At 44.3% G+C, this 19,019-nt stretch overlaps 1 protein-coding gene across 3 annotated transcripts in view; it reads right to left on the reverse strand.

Annotated features, from left to right (window-relative positions):
- Positions 1-19,019, reverse strand: part of LOC126272513 (venom dipeptidyl peptidase 4-like) — a 301,501-nt gene that overhangs the window by 180,949 nt on the left and 101,533 nt on the right. The window contains exon 3 of one of the 3 annotated variants that reach the window (XM_049975414.1): positions 3,868-4,064. The gene's annotated coding sequence lies outside the window, so the exon portion shown is untranslated. Of the gene's footprint in view, positions 1-3,867; positions 4,178-19,019 lie in introns of those variants that run through there. The other 2 variants (XM_049975413.1, XM_049975415.1) reach the window with 2 other exon arrangements.

Below are 19,019 nucleotides of genomic sequence, written 5' to 3' on the forward strand. Positions count from 1 at the left end.
GATTGAATAACATCGGGGAGAGGCTACAACCCTGTCTCACTCCTTTCCCAACCACTGCTTCCCTTTCATGCCCCTCGACTCTTATTACTGCCATCTGGTTTCTGTACAAATTATAAATAGCCTTTCGCTCCCTGTATTTTACCCCTGCCACCTTTAGAATTTGAAAAAGAGTATTCCAGTCAACATTGTCAAAAGCTTTCTTTAAGTCTACAAATGCTAGAAACGTAGGTTTGCCTTTTCTTAATCTTTCTTCTAAGATAAGTCGTAAGGTCAGTATTGCCTCACGTGTTCCAACATTTCGACGGAATCCAAACTGATCCTCCCCGAGGTCTGCATCTACCAGTTTTTCCATTCGTCTGTAAAGAATTCGCGTTAGTATTTTGCAGCCGTGGCTTATTAAACTGATAGTTCGGTACTTTTCACATCTGTCAGCACCTGCTTTCTTTGGGATTGGAATTATTATATTCTTCTTGAAGTCTGAGGGTATTTCGCCTGTCTCATACATCTTGCTCACCAGCTGGTAGAGTTTTGTCATGACTGGCTCTCCCAAGGCCGTCAGTAGTTCTAATGGAATGTTGTCTACTCCGGGGGCCTTGTTTCGACTCAGGTCTTTCAGTGCTCTGTCAAACTCTTCACGCAGTATCGTATCTCCCATTTCGTCTTCATCTACATCCTCTTCTATTTCCATAATATTGTCCTCAAGTACATCGCCCTTGTATAAGCCTTCTATATAACGTGAGCCAATTGCACAACTTCGCAACTGGTCCCCTTGCGTTAAAGTTGCGTCACCCCAAGAGTATTACAACCCTGATGAAGGCCACTCGTAACTGAAAGACTTACACGTCAGTTTAAACATGACAACGTCTACAACGCAGAGGAATTTTATTCAAAACCTCCCTCTGGCTCCAGCACCGCCACAGGAACACTTAACAATTCCCTTCATATTTCTCGGTTGTCTGAAATTCGGTTCCATTGGCACTTCTTGCCACAGGAAAATTAAACGAGAAAAACATTTTTTTTAAAAATAAAGTAATTTTGGTATTAGGCAGCGTCATTACAAAACACTGAAGCAACTAAATTGCCGACGTCTCGCTCGACTTGATGCGGTCCTCTTCAGGGCGGTTAACTGCTGGAAACTGCTGAGCGTCTTCCTCCACATACTGTCTAATTCGGTTGCCTAGTGACTACCGTCGACTCCTATCTGAGATATCATTGGATAATTTAAAGAGAGGTTGCTATGGAGAGAGACGGCTGTACTGCAGGTTGTTGCTCGCGCTACTCTGGTGGCTGACTGGAAGGCAACTCTAGCAGGAGCGGGTCGGCAAGTTATTTCTGTGCTATTCTAGTGAGTGACTGGTAGGCAACTCTCGCTGGTATTTCGTAAGCAACAGAAAATCGGCAGCTTGTATCCAGCGGGCAGTGTTTTCCTGCAGCGACGCAGTTTCCTTGTGGCCGCTGTTTGTGCTGTTAAACCCGGGTCAAGTAATGTCGCTGATTGACGAGCATACGCGTTCCGCCTTGCTGCAATCGCTGCCAGCCAGATAACCGAAATCGGCAACTTATAGAGGAAGACGTTCACGAGTTTTCAGCAGTTAACCGCCCTGGAGCCGGCCGCTGTGGCAGAGCGGTTCTAGGCGCTTCAGTCTGGAACCGCGGGACCGCTACGGTCGCAGGTTCGAATCCTGCCTCTAGCCTGGACGTGTGTGATGTCCTTAGGTTAGGTAGGTTTCAGTAGTTCTAAGTTCTAGAGGACTGATAATCTCAGATGTTAAGTCCCATAGTGCTCAAAGCCATTTGAATTTTAACCCCTGAAGAGGGTGGCAGCAAGTCGGTTGAAACTCCGGCAATTTTGTTGCTTCAGTGTTATATAAAGACGCTGCCTAACACCCAAAATTATTTTAATATTTGAAGCAATACTACAGGCAATATCACATTTAACTTTTTTTTGAGTTGGTGGCCGGTTTCAATACAATCTATTGATAGGCCCTTGATCAGAATGTCTGTAATGTGCAAAATCATTTTATTCTATATGGCGCTGGGTGTAGAATCCTACTACTCTATAATTTTTTTTGTAGTTCAACGGATGACATTATGTATCTGTAATTCATTTAAGGCTTACTCTGCACATTACGACAAGAGGAATGTACCCTCTATTTAATCTTCCTGAGCACCGACAGTGACTCTTCCAGTCTCAAGATGTTCTTCTCGTATACAGCTGGTACAACCTAATGGGAATCTTTGCTTCCTGTTAGTTAAATATCAGATATACTAGTGCTTAATTTCTACCATAAAATATACGTCAAACTCAATTTATTTACAGGCATAGAAAGATTTAAAAGGAGTAGGTAACGCAAGAGTCAGTATAGTAATACAAGAATACGACAATGAAAAATGACAATGACTGTTTGATTCGTTCTGGCTGTGCCCCACCGCCAGCACAAACGGGAGCGTCGTGAAACCAATTGTAGGAGCGTTTCACATTTCTCGATTTTGTGAAATTCGATTACAAGGACAATTATGACAGAATGAATATGTTCTATCACTTTTTATATTTGTTGATGACACGTTCGCTGTAACTGGTTCGACCAGCTAGTTGTCATCTTTAGACTGTCAATAGACAAAATGAGGAGACAAAGAAGCATTATAGAATCTACAAAATCTATCAAGTACCTACATTATTAGACTGTCAATAGACAAAATGAGTAGACAAAGAAGCATTATAGAATCTACAAAATCTATCAAGTACCTACATAATGATCAGTGTTCCACGAATTATTGTGTGGATGTTTACTTGACTGATTCTGTATTTCTATAACAGTTCTTTGTGTCCTCCTTTTATCTGTTAACAGTATGAAGGAGACCACTGGCTGGTCGAAATCGATAGTGGCAGTGTGAAATTCGCATGTGACTGTGTTGTAAAGATGCAAAAAGTAAAAGAATGTAAGCAATCAATTACTTAATCTCCAAGGACACCATGTCCTTTTTTGTGCACAGCCTTATTATGTTTGGAAAGAAAAGTGTTTGGATATCAGTGGGTGCTCAGTGGGTGACACTAGGCATCAAACTTTTTTACTGATTTATAGCTCACTCTGTATTACACAATTTCAGGAATGGTTCTAATATTGAACCCCATGGTGCACCATTAATGATTTCTCTCTAGTCGAAGAATGATCGCTTTGCACACCAATGAAACTGTCTACGATGACTCTCTGTTTTCTATTAGTAACATATCCAGTGAACCAGAAAAACTCATGATAAATGATAGTAAATTTGCAGGCATAAAACGATACGTTAGGAGTAGGTAACGCGTGTGTATACAGCGACCCTATATAACTATAATAAGACAGTGGAGTTAACACGAAAACAACAGTAACTGTAGCTTAATACCCACTGGCGTTGTCCCACCTGCAACACCAACGGGAATGTCTGGAGCATCTAGCATTTCTCGTTTTGTCGAGTTGGTTTGCAGTTCTAACAATATAATTGTGGAAGGAATAAGCAATTTTGTCTGGATACCGCTGTGCATGAAATATTTTTACCGGCACCCTGTATTTAACGCTGATTACAGTGGTCCTAAAATTGAACCCTGAGGAACACCAAGAGTTAATTGACACTAGTCAGAGGACGGTCACTACACACTCTGATGGAACTGGCTACGATGAGTATCTGCTTTACGTTAGTCGTTAGGTGAACCAATTTTTAGATTAATACTATAAAATCTAAGTTAGGTGATAGAGCACTTCCAGGTATAAACGTTGCCTGAAGTAGGTAACGTGAGCACTAGTGCAGTACAAGAACAGTTAAACATAGGAATGAATATAGTAAAGAACAGTGACGGTAGCATAATATCTGCTTACTGTGTCTCACCTGTGATACAACCAGGAACGGTGCGAATCCGCTAGCAACAGCGTCTGGTTGGCTGTCGTGTGAGGCTGTGTCGCTCGGAAGAGATGCGGCTGGGACGCCGCGCTGCAGTCTACTGGCCACTGGCTACTTGCTACTGGCGCTGCAACCGCTGGGCGGGGGCGCTCAGAGCGCTCTCGACCCACGCGCTGACCTCCACACTTATCACCCCATGTACGACACGAGCCTACGGTAGTAGGTCGCCGGGAACAGTTCAGTATCAGTAAGGTCATTTTCGGGATGTCTGACCACAAGTACACCCAAAGAATAAATTATAATGTCATATCTCGCTTCGCTGACGTACATCTTACGGTTTAGTCCCGCACTTTTGCTCTTTGGCTGTCGACATTTTTTTACGTTATCTACTAACAAGCAACCATCACGGAAACAGAAAATATGATAATTGTAATCGGCTCTTTATTCGAGCGAAGTAATGTGTGCTATCGACAAGGAAACTCAAATTGTTTCCACACACACACACACACACACACACACACACACACACACACACAAAGACGCGTCATGAAGGAATTATCTGAATGGGACGGAAATCGTTAGTTGATGTACATATACAAAAAAAAAAAACAATGATTACAATTTCTTAAAAATTGTAAAACCTTCCCGGCTCCTCTATACCTCTTTTGTTATTGATAACCTTCCCTTTTTCCATAACCGATGAAACATTTCCTTAGGATTTCTATCTCTTGCTTAATAATAACAAATGAAATTTTCCCTTTGAAATTTATTCTCTTTCTCAATCTTCGGATACAAATTTAACGGCTGCTTATTAAAAGTGATTTTCTGATTATATCGACGAAACATAGAATTTGTCGACGTCGTGGCCCTCAGTCGTTATGTTTTTACTGTTACTGGATCGCCATCTGACTGCTACATCGAACTGCGACATGAATATACTTACTCTGGTTTACTATACTCTTATTAACTGCTGGTGGGCTGTCATAAAGAGGTGGCTGTATTTATTACCAAAGCTGGCGTTATTCTTTAATAGCAAAGCTGACGTAATTCTTTAATTAATTTGACTGAGGTTACGTAATTCATAATTACACTTTTTCTTGACAACAGTAAAATTTTTCGAAGTTTTACGTTGATGGTTTTTGGGATGGATTATAATCAATAATGCAACATTGCTGGCAAAAATTAATTACATTCTGAAAACGTTTCTTCAAATATTTACTGCTGGTAATGAAAAGATTTTACAAACGTTCAAATGGGACTTACTTTTTACAGTAATCTTACAATTAGCATTGCGCAAATATACCTTCAGTAGTCTTGAGTTTCGCAAAGAAAATAATTCAATAATATTAGTTCCTCTTATGACAATAGTTAGTTGATGTCTCTGTACATCCGTTTATAATCTCTTGTAAATCGTAGCTGGTGGCTGGCAGGCACACTACTCCTCTCAACCTCTCGCTTCAGACCTACTACCAACTCGCTTCGTATCTCGCTTATTACTGACTTCGTACGAACGCTAAAGTGCGGTCTTTTGTGCCAACAATGCTTTCTGGTGCAGACAATCCCTGCTACCACTACAAAATGTATCAATGCGCGGTCTTTCCCGCTCTTTTCTTAAAATGTATCCATACGCGGTCTCTCCCGCCCTTTTTAAAATTACATCAATTTGCGGTCTCTCTTGCTAACAATACTTTGGTGCAGACATTCCCTGCTACCAGAATTATGTCCAACATGACAAATATTAATTATTCCTACTTAATGCTACTAATGAAATATAAACATCTTTCATAAATTGTGATTTGACAATAGACAATAGAAATATACACGTCTTACAATTGGGTGATTTATTCAACAGAAAGAACACAAATTAAGCAAGTCAATAACGCGTTCGTTCACCTCTTACCCTTATGCTAGCAATTATTCGGTTTGGCGTTGACTGAAAGAGTTGTTGGATGTCCTGTGGGATATCGTGCCAACGTCTGTGCAGTTGCTGCCTTACACTGTCAGAATCCCGATTGGTGGTTGAAGAGCCCTGTCCATAATGCTGCAAACGTACTCACCTGGGCAGGGATGCGGCGACCTTGCTGGCTAACGTGTAGGATTTGGCAAGCACGAAGACAATCAGTAGAAACTCTCACGTGTGCGGGCAGGCGTTATCTTGCTGAAATGTAAGCCTAAGATGGTTTGCCATGAAGGGCATGTTTATTTCTAGATTTCCAGAAGGATTTGGCTACATTGCTCAAAAGCTTCTGCTAATCAAGTGGCGTGACTGTAAAGTATCTCTCAGATGTGCGATTCGAATGGTGATTTCCTGTCAGGAGGCTCACAGGTCGTAGTAATGGTTGGGAAGTCGTCGAGTGAAAACGAAGCGATATCTGGGGTTCCCCAAGGAGGTATTATAGGCGCTATGCTTCTCTTAGTCTACGCTTCCTGACAAAAAGAGTGAAGCTATACATGGAAGCAACCATTAACAAATGGTTCAAATGGCTCTGAGCACTATGGGACTTAACTGCTTAGGTCATCCGTGTTTGGCGACATCGCGGTGAACGCACATTGGAAGCATGTATTCGTCATCGCCATACTGGGTTATCACCCGGCGTGATGGTATGGGGTGCCATTGGTTACATGTCTCGGTCACCTCTTGTTCGCACTGACGGCACTTTGAACAGTGAACGCTACATTTCAGATGTGTTACGACCTGTGGATGGTTCAAATGGCTCTGAGCACTATGGGACATAACATCTGAGGCTATCAGTCCCCTAGAACTTAGAACTACTTAAACCTAAGGACATCACACACATCCATGCCCGAGACAGGATTCGAACCTGCGACCGTAGCGGTCGCGCGGCTCCAGACTGAAGCGCTTAGAACCGCTCGGCCACCCCGGCCGGCAGTCAAATTTACAAAGACATGGCATTTGAGCCAACTTATCAGTATAACGTTGTACACCCTCTAGCCTGAATACATGCACTGACTCAATTGCGAGTTGCGTCGTAAGGCTTTGTATCCTCTCCTAGCTCGTAAGTGCTCAACGGACCTTGGTACGCAATGGCACTGGGACAGAAAAGCTATCGCAGCTGGCCCCGTACGTGGGACATATCTGTGGACCTTCGTGGTCATGGGATTACCTTAACATCAAGTAGACGTCTCATGTGTGGACGAGCATTGTCACGTTGCAAAATGGCGCAGAGGACACACTGGATTGCTTCCCATATCATGACAGTAGGAGTAAAATTGCTTTGCCTCCCAAAACACTGCTACGATCATAAAGGTGCTAAATGGCATTCGGCGATAGATTGTCCCAAGCTTTTTGCACCGTTTGTCGCTATACGGCAGCAGTTCTTGCAGGATCTGGAGAACGAGTAAGTCCTCGTTTTATCGTATACCATAAGTGCTCAGCTGGCGTGAGATCTGGTGATCTTGCTGGCCAACGCAGTTGTCGTACACCACGAAGAGCAAGTTGTGTCGTAGCAGCTGTATGTGGATGTGCACTGTCCTGCTGCAAAAGCGCGCCATCTTCCCGTCGAAGAAATGGCAACAGCAGTGGGGTAACAACCTGTGCAATGTAAAGGACACTTGCTACTTCACCCTGCTGAATCACCAAATGTGAGTGCTAGTCGTAACTGATGTTCTCACTCCGCCCCCCCCCCACCTCCTCTCCCCCCCCCCCCAACCCCCATCATCCTCTTTCCTCGAAGTGCAGAGTGGCGCTCGTGTGTCGTGGGAGAATGCACTCTGGGATAGACAGCTTACCATATCTACTCCACATGCGTGTTACGTCCATCATTCACATCGCGACAGATCCTACCCTCATCACTGAAAACAACAGAGCGCCATTCCACTTTCCAGTGAAGTGTTTCAAGATACCAGAGCAGCTATGCCTGGCTTTATCGTGGTGTCAGTGGTATCCTGGTTAGAATCACTCGTGACGTTAATATTGCTGCAAGGAGACGACTCACAATGGTCCTCGGTGACACAGCAGTCGCATCGTAAGCCCGGAATTCGTCTGTGGATGAATGATGCGCGGTCGGACACTGCTGCTCGCACAGTGATCTATCGCGACGCGAGTCTGAGCTATGCGGACGTCCAGAATCTGCTCTACAGGTCTGGGAATGTTCCACAGACCACTGCTAAAAGCAGCAACACAACACATGTACTTTGTGGCCAGTATGGGCACCAATTAGTCGATACGCCTACCACGCTTCCCACAAGCCCACAATGCAACCCCGTTCCAATGGTTCGAGTTGTTCTAGAGGATTACGATTCGTACGTGGTCCATGATTCTACCCTAGAATGAATGCGGCAATACTGTTACCTCTAAACTTAGCACTGTTACTGCCTGCACAGTGAAACTGAAAGCCCTACAGATCCGCTCTCCTGAGCATCATCTTATCGCCGGTGCCTGGTAGTGTGTTAGGTACAGATCATCACACTTGTGCAACATCTTAAAATGGGACGCACAAGTGATTTGTAATCAGTTTCCATTGTACGCTGCATTTTCGCAGTATCCTGACAATTAAAGAAAGTCTGTCACCTGCCTTGTCTGCGACTGAGCGTATTTGGTCATTTCATTCATATCCCTACAAATTGTAATACCTAGTATTCTCATGCTATCTCGGAAAGTGATAAACATGAATACGCATTCACTGACAGCAACACCGCCAATCCCATTCGAAATCGATTGTCACTGACAATTCGCGACAGCGTCTCTGTTCCCAGTCAGACAGTATCTTCCTAGGACCACTGTTCTTATGCCGTGTTACGTGGCTTTGAGTGGTACACCACACCTTGTAGACACATTGGACAATACGCGTCGATGCACCAAAAAATGGGGCAACTTCATTGATGGCGTGGTAAGGACACGCCCAAATATGACAGATCCTTTCTGTCGTTCTGTCACGTCTCTATGTCGTGTCTGGAGACGCTCCGTAACTGACTGTCGCCAACCATACGGTCCAACAACCAGTAGTGGTGGTCTGGACTGCCATTTCGTTTCATGGCAGAACCGCTTTCTTTGTCATTGGCGGCATCCTTACAGTTCTGCGGTACGTCGACGATATTCCACGCCTCGCTTTGTTGCGGTTCATGAGAAGTCATCCTGGGCTCCTATTTCAGTAAGATAACGCCCGCCCGCACACTGCGAGAGTTTCTACTGCTTGTCTTTGTGCGTTCCAAAGCCTACCTTGGTCAGAAAGGTAGCCGGATATTTCTCCTTGAGAAAGTCTGGAGCTTTACGGACAGGGTCCTTCAATCAGCTCGGGATTTTCACGATTCAACTCACCAACTGGGCAGAATTCGACATGATACCCCTCAAAAGGACATCCAATAACTTCGTCAGTCAATGCCAAGCCGAATAACTGATTGCATAAGGACCAGAGCTGGACAAACACTTAATTTGTGAAGCTCCTTCTCATGAATAAATGACCTAATTTTTCTGAAATTGTAATCGTTTGTTTGTCTGTACATGCACATTACATCAACCAATATCCGTCCCATTCGGATCATTCTTTTGTGGTGAGTCTTTTTTGTTGTTGTCTTACAGTGCATAGCATAAGAGTGGGGACGTCTAATCTGAAGTGTCGGCGCACTGGACTGATAATGAATTGATAATGACCACGTTTACAAGCGGGTTTTTAGATTGGAGCCTAGAAACTCAGCCAACAAAGGGGATGGCACCACAAAAAATATAAGAAAATGTTTTTGTTTTAAGGTTGTGCTGCAGAACGTAGAGGTAATTATTTTGTAGATCCATTTGGATGAGCTTTGCAGGAGGCAACGAATTATGTCAGCATAGACCTCTCAAACACCGCACTCCCTTATGCCAAAATTCTAATGATGACTGGGCAAATAAGTCGCACCTGACTTCGCAAGATCGGTTACACTTTTAAAGCAATGGTTAACCGAGTTTTGGCGGTTTGACAATGAGTTCGATTTTGCAGATTTCTTCCGTACCTCATTTCCTCCAAATCAGGTGCCTGAAGCGGTTCCTTGAGATCTTAAAGCCTGTGGTAACTATTTTCAAAATGGTTCAAATGGCTCTGAGCAATATGGGACTTAACATCTGAGGCTATCAGTCCCCTAGAACTTAGAACTACTTAAACCTAACTTACTTAAGGACATCCCACATATCGATTCCCGAGGCAGGATTCGAACCTGTGACCGTAGCGGTCGCGCGGTTCCAGACTGAAGCGCTTAGAACCGCTCGGCCACAATGGCAGGCAAACTATTTTCAGACAACTTTATTCGTTAAGGAGATATTGTGTGATACATACAAGATTATTTTAAAATCTGTAGTGCCTAACAAGATACGAGGTGCATTCAAGTTCTAGGACCTCCGATTTTTTTCTATTTAACTACTCACCCGAAATCGATGAAACTGGCGTTACTTCTCGACGTAATCGCCCTGCAGACGTAAACATTTTTCATAACGCTGACGCCATGATTCCATGGCAGCGGCGAAGGCTTCTTTAGGAGTCTGTTTTGACCACTGGAAAATCGTTGAGGCAATAGCAGCAAGGCTGGTGAATGTGCGGCCACGGAGAGTGTCTTTCATTGTTGGAAAAAGCCAAAAGCCACTAGGAGCCAGGTCAGGCGTGTAGGGAGCATGAGGAATCACTTCAAAGTTGTTATCACGAAGAAACTGTTGCGTAACGTTAGCTCGATGTGCGGGTTGTTGCCTTGGTGAAACAGCACACGCGCAGCCCTTTCCGGACGTTTTTGTTGCAGTGCAGGAAGGAATTTGTTCTTCAAAACATTTTCGTAGGATGCACCTGTTACCGTAGTGCCCTTTGGAACGCAATGGGTAAGGATTACGCCCTCGCTGTCCCAAAACATGGACACCATCATTTTTTCAGCACTGGCAGTTACCCGAAATTTTTTTGGTGGCGGTGAATCTGTGTGCTTCCACTGAGCTGACTGGCGCTTTGCTTCTGGATTGAAAAATGGCATCCACGTCTCATCCATAGTCACAACCGACGAAAAGAAAGTCCCATTCATGCTGTCGTTGCGCGTCAACATTGCTTGGCAACATGCCACACGGGCAGCCATGTGGTCGTCCGTCAGCTTTCGTGGCACCTACCTGGATGACACTTTTCGCATTTTCAGATCGTCATGCAGGATTGTGTGCACAGAACCCACAGAAATGCCAACTGGGCGATCTGTTCAACAGTCATTCGGCGATCCCCCAAAACAATTCTCTCCAACTGGGCGATCTGTTCAACAGTCATTCGGCGATCCCCCAAAACAATTCTCTCCACTTTCTCGATCATGTCGTCAGACCGGCTTGTGCGAGGCCGAGGTTGTTTCGGTTTGTTGTCACACGATGTTCTGCCTTCATTGAACTGTCGCACCAACGAACGCACTTTCGACACATCCATTCTCCATCACCACATGTCTCCTTCAACTGCAGATGAATTTCAATAGGTTTCACACCACGCAAATTCAGAAAACGAATGATTGCACGCTTTTCAAGTAAGGAAAACGTCGCCATTTTAAGTATTTAAAACAGTTCTCATTCTCGCCGCTGGCGGTAAAATTCCATCTGCCGTACGGTGCCGCCATCTCTGGGACGTATTGACAATGAACCCGGCCTCATTTTAAAACAATGCGCATGTTTCTATCTCTTTTCAGTCAGGAGAAAAAAAATCGGATTCCTTAGAACTTGAATGCACCTCGTACAACATTGTCTCGTGAGATCATAGATATTTCACACGACCACCGTGAGCGTTTTAGCAGGACATTTCTTTAATGTAAAAATATATTTTGTTGTAAGAATTGTACAGTCCGCCTGAACAGTTAAGTGATCAGCGCCACTGATGCCCTGTGGAGGACCCGGATTTGATTCCCGGTACTGCCAGGGAATTTTCCTCAGTGAGAGGGCAGCAACGGTTGCCCCCGGTCTCGTGAGCCCAATTAAGGAGCTACTCGACTGAGTAGTATCAGCCCCAGATCACGAAACTGACAACTGCCGGAAGAATGCTGTGACCCCAATCCCTCCATACTACATCCACTGACGCCAGTGACAGAGGATGATGCGACTGTCAACCGCTACCAGTGGGGAGTTTACACTGACAATAATAGTACTACTACCAATGGGTACAGTTCCAAAAATTTATCAACACCCATTTTGCAGCAATATGAGGGCCAGACTTAACACTGTAGCTCAGTACACACAACTGCTATGGCTGGTGTATCGATCATACAACTACAATGTGACAGAAGAGCGAAGCTGTCTTTATAGTAAGTCTTTCTTTCTATTTTATCGTATAAGGTAAAGTACCCTAATATGACCCCTTACGCAAACATGACTACCCTACCTAAACTCTCTTTCGTGCCATCTAGTTGTCACAGTAGGCTTCTATCATGGAAAGCAAGGAAAGGATGTTGTTTGGTGGCCGGAATCCTCTTTCTATAACGCAACTGCACACATGAATTAAGAGGGTTCTTTATTCATAAGAATAAGAAATTACGCTACTGGCCATTAAAATTGCTACACCACGAAGATGACGTGCTACAGAATCGAAATTTAACCGACAGGAAGAAGATGCTGTCATATGCAAATGATTAGCTTTCCAGAGCATTCACAAAAGGTTGACACCGGTGGCGTCCCCACAACATGCTGACATGAGGAAAGTTTCCAACCGATTTCTGATACACAAACAGCAGTTGACCGGTGTTGCCTGATGAAACGTTGTTGTGATGCCTCGTGTAAGGAGGAGAAATGCGTACCATCACGTTTCAGACTTTGATAAAGGTTGGATTGTAGCCTATCGCGGTTGCGGTTTATCGTATCTCGTCATTGCTGCTCGCGTTGGTCGACATCCAATGACTGTTAGCAGAAAATGGAATCGGTGGGTTCAGGAGGGTAATACGGAACACCGTGCTGAATCCTAACAGCCTAGTATCACTAGCAGTCGAGATGATAGGCATCTTATCCGCGTGGTTGTAACGGATCGTGCAGCCACGTCTCGATCCCTGAGTCAACAGATGGGGACGTTTGCCAGACAACAACCATCTTCACGAACTGTTCGTGCAGCAGCATGGACTATCAGCTCGGAGACCATGGCTGCAGTTACCCTTGACGCTGGATCACAGACAGGAGCGCCTGCTATGGTGTACTCAACGATGAACCTGGGTTCACGAATGGTAAAACGTCATTTTTTAGGATGAGTCCAGGTTCTGTTTACAGCATCATGATGGTCGCATCCGTGTTTGGCGACATCGCGGTGGACGCACATTGGAAGCGTGTATTCGTCATCGCCATACTGACGTATCACCTGGCGTGATGGTAGGAGGGTGCCATTGTTTACACGTCTGGCTCACCTCTTGTTCTCATTGGCGGCACTTGGAACAGTGGACGTTGCATTGTAGATGTGTTACGAACTGTGGCTCTACACTTCATTCGATCCCTGCAAGACCCTACATTTCAGCAGGATAATGCACGACCGCATGTTGCGGGTCCTGTACGGGCCTTTCTGGATACAGAAAATGCTCAACTACTACCCTGGCCAGCACATTCTCCAGATCTCTCACCAACTGAAAACGTCTGGTCAATGGTGGCCGAGCAACTGGCTCGTCACAATACGCCAGTCACTACTCTTGATGAATTGTGGTATCGTGTTAAAGCTGCATGGGCAGCTGTACCTGTACACGCCATCCAAGCTCTCTTTGACTCAATGCCCAGGTGTATCAAGGCCGTTATTAGGGCCAGAGGTGGTTGTTCTGGGTACTGCTTTCTCAGGATCTATGCACCCAAATTGCGTGAAAATGTAATCACGTATCAGTTCCAGTACAGTATATTTGTCCAATGTATACCCGTTAATCATCTGCATTTCTTCTTGGTGTAGCAGTTTTAATGACCAGTAGTGTACTTATCTTTATGTTAGTTGTTATTGTACAAGCTCTTCCTTAATAGTCCGCCTCGGCATCACTACTGGTGAAGCACAATCCTGCTATGTACACTACTCTGGTCCCCAGGTACTGACTGGCTCTGAGCTAGAGGCTGAGCTAGCTGTGACGGCGACTCCCACTGAGTTGCGACTGATGACTTGACTCGTTGACTCACTGTCTGACTGACCGGGATTCACTGGGAGCTCCGGTCCGCGGTGGAGATTTAAATACTAGCGGTCGAAAGGGCGTTGGTGGCGTTTTGCCTTCGAGTCTCTGTTTGGCTTCTCTCCTGATAGGCGCGTTTGCTATGGTGCTTACTATTGATTTTCTCGCAACCTCTTTGCACTAGGAGTGCTGCCGACAGCTTACTCCAGCACTCTCTCCAGCAAATGTCACACTCATGGGATATTCATACAAACTCCTTGAGAGGGCGCTAGTGAGTCGCAAATAAAATGGTTGAAATTGCTCTGAGCACTATGGGACTGCTGAGGTCATAACTCCCCTAGAACTTAGAACTACCTAAACCTAACTAACCTAAGGATATCACACACATCCATGCACGAGGCAGGATTCGAACCTGCGACCATAGCGGTCGCGCGGTTCCAGACTGTAGCGCCCAGAACCGCTCGTCCATTCCGGCAGGCAGTACGTGAAAGAAATTTTCTCCGTGACTGTCCGGAATCTTGTGTTTTCTTTTCAGAGGAAAGGTGAGTTTTTGGTACGCTGCAGTTACAGAATTGATTTCACTGTGAAATATAAGTGTTAGAACAATTTTTTAATAACAGAAATTGGATTCATTGAATATATATTGTACACAAACTGCAGCTTTGGAAATTACGCGCCATCTGCAGTACAAGCCGTTCTTGTAATGTGTTCCCCATGCTAGATCTAATTATTGCCTAGGGGCCATTTTCGGGTAAATATCTTTAAGTAATTACTCTTCTTCTTTTAAGATGACAAAATACGAAACTGGGATAACAATGCTGTGCTCAGCGCAATTAAAGCTGTCCAAGAGGAACATATTCCAGTTAAACAGGCGGTACGTGAATTCTAGATACCGAGAACAACAGTGAGGACATACCTGAAGATTCAGAAGTCGCATAACGGTGAATATACCGATGTTTTGGATGTTGCACTAGGTCGTAAAACTATTTTACCTCCAAAGATAGAGGCTCAGCTCGTCGAATACTGTAAAACAGTGGAGAAAAATTATTACGGCTTATATGCTGATTACGTTAAACGTATGATTTTTCAGATAACTATTAGAAATAATATTGGGCGTCCCTTTAAGTCTCAACAAGGGCTCGCAGGTAAGAAATGATTGCAACTGTTTAAGAGACGCCGTCCTGATATCTCTTTCAAAGCATCGCAGCTGCTAGAATCCAGTATTTCTCAAAGGAGGACACAGACAATTTTTTAACGATTCTAAGAGCGGAAATGGAGAAAATAAAACAATTCTATGAAAATCTCTAATGTTGGTGAAACAGGCTTGACGATACTCCAGCATAAATACAGAAACGTTGGTTCTGTAAAAGGCGGACGTTAGGTTCACCGATTGTCTTCCGTTGAACATAGTTCTATTGTGGCACTTCTCATACACATGTCCGCATCCGGCGGTTTATTCCGCCCATGATGATTTATCCACACAAGAATCTCAAGGTTGAAGTACTCGACGGAATTTCTCCACATACAATCGCAACAGTTCAACCTTCTTCGTGGGTACATCTGGATTTGTTCACAAAATGGTTCCAGTACTTTATCAACATTGTCACACCATCTAAAGACGATCCAGTGCTCTTGATTTTAGATGGCCACATGACACATACCTGCAACATCGACGTTATTCAGTTTGCTTGAGAAAATGGTATTTCCATAGTTCGGCTGCCTCCTCACTGCACTGATAAAATTCCGTCATTGGACGTACCTTCTACGGATTCACTAAAATCATACTACGCCCAAGAAATTGGAAAATAGTTGGATGTGCACGAAAACAGGGTTGTTACTCACTACCAAGTAAGTTCTCTGATGGGTCGTGCTTCCTTAAAAGCTGCAAATATATCAACGGCCATAACTTGGTTTAGCTCCACGATAATTTTTTCCTTGGCTGAAAATATCTTCGATGCACATTTTATGCAACTATACCCTGCTCCCGAGGTTAATAATCAATGCATATCACCTCAGGAAATTCGATCTGTGCCTGTCATCGAATCAAGCAATTTTACCCACGAATCATGCCATGTAGGCTTTCACGGCCGGCGTCTTCATCAGTAATATGGAATCATGAGGAAGAGGACCTGAATGATTTCCTGGTGCACTTAAATACCATCAACCCAAATATCAAATTTGCCATGGAAAAAGAGAATAATGGAAAACTTAACTGTTTGGATGTATCAGTTATCAAACTGGCGGATGGGACCTTAAGCCACAAGGTCTACAGGAAAGGTACACATACTGATCGATACCTTCATAAGAACTAAAACCACCACCCTAGGCAAAAGAGGGGGTCATAAAAACGCTAGTGGATAGGGCCAATAATATTTGTGAACCAGGCTACTTACAAGAAGAACTAAATCATTTACGAATGGCTTTTGCGAAAAATGGTTATACGAAAAACGAGATTAACCGAGCACTTCACCCAAGCAGAAAAATGCCTAAAAATAGGAGACAGCAACAACCATCAGCTGGAAAAGTATTTCTTCCCTTCATATATAACATCACGGATCGCATCGGGAAAGTACTAGCCAATTTTCAGGTGGAGACTATTTTCAGACCTACTAAGAAAGTTAGTGAGTGCCTAAGATCTAGATTGTCGCACAGTTGACAAAATGGTAGATATCGAAGTAGACGACAGAGGGATAGAGAAACAATTAAAATCGCTCAAAAGAGGAAAGGCCGCTGGTCCTGATGGGATACCAGTTCGATTTTACCCAGAGTACGCGAAGGAACTTGCCCCCCTTCTTGCAGCGGTGTACCGTAGGTCTCTAGAAGAGCGAAGCGTTCCAAAGTATTGGAAAAGGGCACAGGTCATCCCCGTTCTCAAGAAGGGACGTCGAACAGATGTGCAGAACTATAGACCTATATCTCTAACGTCGATCAGTTGTAGAATTTTGGAACACGTATTATGTTCGAGTATAATGTCTTTTCTGGAGACTAGAAATCTACTCTGTAGGAATCAGCATGGGTTTCGAAAAAGACGATCGTGTGAAACCCAGCTCGCGCTATTCGTCCACGAGACTCAGAGGGCCTTAGACACGGGTTCACAGGTGGATGCCGTGTTTCTTGACTTCCGCAAGGCGTTTGACACAGTTCCCCACAGTCGTTTAATGAACAAAGTAAGAGCATACGGACTATCAGATCAATTGTGTGATTGGATTGAGGAGTTCCTAGATAACAGAACGCAGCACGTCATTCTCAATGGAGAGAAGTCTTCCGAAGTAAGAGTGATTTCAGGTGTTCCGCAGGGGAGTGTCATAGGACCGTTGCTGTTCACAATATACATAAATGACCTGGTGGATGACATCGGAAGTTCACTGAGGCTTTTTGCAGATGATGCTGTGGTGTATCGAGAGGTTGCAACAATGGAAAATTGTACTGAAATGCAGGAGGATCTGCAGCGAATTGACGCATGGTGCACGGAATGGCAATTGAATCTCATTGTAGCGAAGTGTAATGTGATGCGAATACATAGAAAGATAGGTCCCTTATCATTTAGCTACAAAATAGCAGGTCAGCAACTGGAAGCAGTTAATTCCATAAATTATCTGGGAGTACGCATTAGGAGTGATTTAAAATGGAATGATCATATAAAGTTGATCGTCGGTAAAGCAGATGCCAGACTGAGATTCATTGGAAGAATTCTAAGGAAATGCAATCCGACAACGAAGGAAGTAGGTTACAGTACACTTGTTCGCCCAATGCTTGAATACTGCTCAGCAGTGTGGGATCCGCACCAGGTAGGGTTGATAGAAGAGATAGAGAAGATCCAACGGAGAGCAGCGCGCTTCGTTACAGGATCATTTAGTAATTGCGAAAGCGTTACGGAGATGATAGATAAACTCCAGTGGAAGACTCTGCAGGAGAGACGCTCAGTAGCTCGGTACGGGCTTTTGTTAAAGTTTCGAGAACATACCTTCACCGAAGAGTCAAGCAGTATATTGCTCCCTCCTACGTATATCTCGCGAAGAGACCATGAGGATAAAATCAGAGAGATTAGAGCCCACACAGAAGCATACCGACAATCCTTCTTTCCACGTACAATACGAGACTGGAATAGAAGGGAGAACCGATAGAGGTACTCAGGGTACCCTCCGCCACACACCGTCAGGTGGCTTGCGGAGTACGGATGTAGATGTAGATGTAGAAAAGATGCTCGTCACCCCCTAGCCGCCCCAGGGGTATACAAAATTCCGTGTAGTTGTGGCAGGGTTTACATAGGAACTACAAAAAGAAGCATCAATACACGTTTGACGTAGCACAAAAGAAACTGTCGCTTGGGACATATCGACAAATCGGCTGTAGCGGAACATGTTTTTAAGGATGGAGATCACGAAATAAAATTTGGTGAGGCAAGCGTGCTATCGAGGACGTCGCATTATTATACAAGTATGTATAGAGAGGCAATTGAAATCCACAAACATCAATACAATTTTAATCGTAAAGAAGAAGGATTAAAATTGGACAAAATATGGCGGTCGACGTTGCATCAATCACGTGACAATCGATTTCCTGCAATCGAGAGAACAGACTATAGCCAGAGATAGCTACACATCGACGCCACGTGACGTGCTGTGGCGCCCTCTACGATCTCCATATAAGCGGCGGCCCCAGCTCCTAGCAGCCAGCCGTCGACTCACCTCGGAAAATGTTCTTCGTAGTTGAGAACGAAACGTCAGGGAGAAGAAGTTTTACAGATCGACCACGGCAATTTAGCCCGGAAGTGTTTACTGATTTACCCACGAAGTTCACCTACCCTTATCACAGGATTACCTTACAAAAATAATACTGTGGAATCGCATCAGAAGAAGCAGCACAAGGAGGAATAACCTGCAAGAAAGAAGACAGGTTGCGAAAATCGAAGTGAGAAAAGAAAATTTCTTCCTCTCAATCCTCTGTAGATTCTGATGCTGAAGAAGATTTCGATGCAAATTCTGATGACATAGATGTTGGTGACGAAAGTGACGACGGTGAAGATACTATCTGCCCAATCTGCAATAAAATGTATTCGCAGGACGACAAAGGACAAAAATGGATTCGGT

Source organism: Schistocerca gregaria, chromosome 5 (genome assembly GCF_023897955.1).
Source record: "Schistocerca gregaria isolate iqSchGreg1 chromosome 5, iqSchGreg1.2, whole genome shotgun sequence".
Taxonomy (NCBI): Eukaryota; Metazoa; Arthropoda; class Insecta; order Orthoptera; family Acrididae; genus Schistocerca; species Schistocerca gregaria.